The sequence below is a fragment of the Malurus melanocephalus genome, unplaced genomic scaffold, assembly GCF_030028575.1.
Source record: "Malurus melanocephalus ecotype Western Australia unplaced genomic scaffold, MMel_1.1 scaffold_938, whole genome shotgun sequence".
Lineage (NCBI taxonomy): Eukaryota > Metazoa > Chordata > Aves > Passeriformes > Maluridae > Malurus > Malurus melanocephalus.
Genome location: NW_026624170.1, coordinates 122,041 through 122,566, shown reverse-complemented (window position 1 = coordinate 122,566; position 526 = coordinate 122,041).

The following is a 526-nucleotide window of genomic DNA, read 5'->3' as shown; positions in this document are numbered from 1 at the left end:
CCTGACAGAGACGTGATCACTTATTTTGTAAAACAGAATTAAAGTGTCAGCGTGGGGCAGAGTTCATTATTCACGTGGGGGGTTATTTGGGGCAGAGTTCATTATTCACATGTGGGGTTATTTGGGGCAGAGTTCATTATTCACATGTGGGGTTATTTGGATGCCCCACAACTGCAGGCACGGAAAGTAAGGAAATAATGCTGTAAATAAAGAGAAACAAATGCAGGCTGGCAAAATTCAGCTCAGAGAGGGACCCCAAATCAAGTAATTCCCTTCAAAGAAATGATGGAATAACTCTACACTTTAGRAAAAGGTTAGAGGAGAAGAAAGTTACTTCAAATTCTGCTGTTCTGAGGGTCAGAAAAATCAAAGCTTTAAGCACTGTTTGGGTATTAAATCCCACTGTAACCCATGAGAGTTCAGGCTCTGAGTTCAATCCTAAACCCGTGTTTAGAACAGCGAGCTGCCAAAAGCTACTCCCGAGGTGTTTTGCAGTCAAYAAAGGCAAGAGATCAAGCAAAAATAA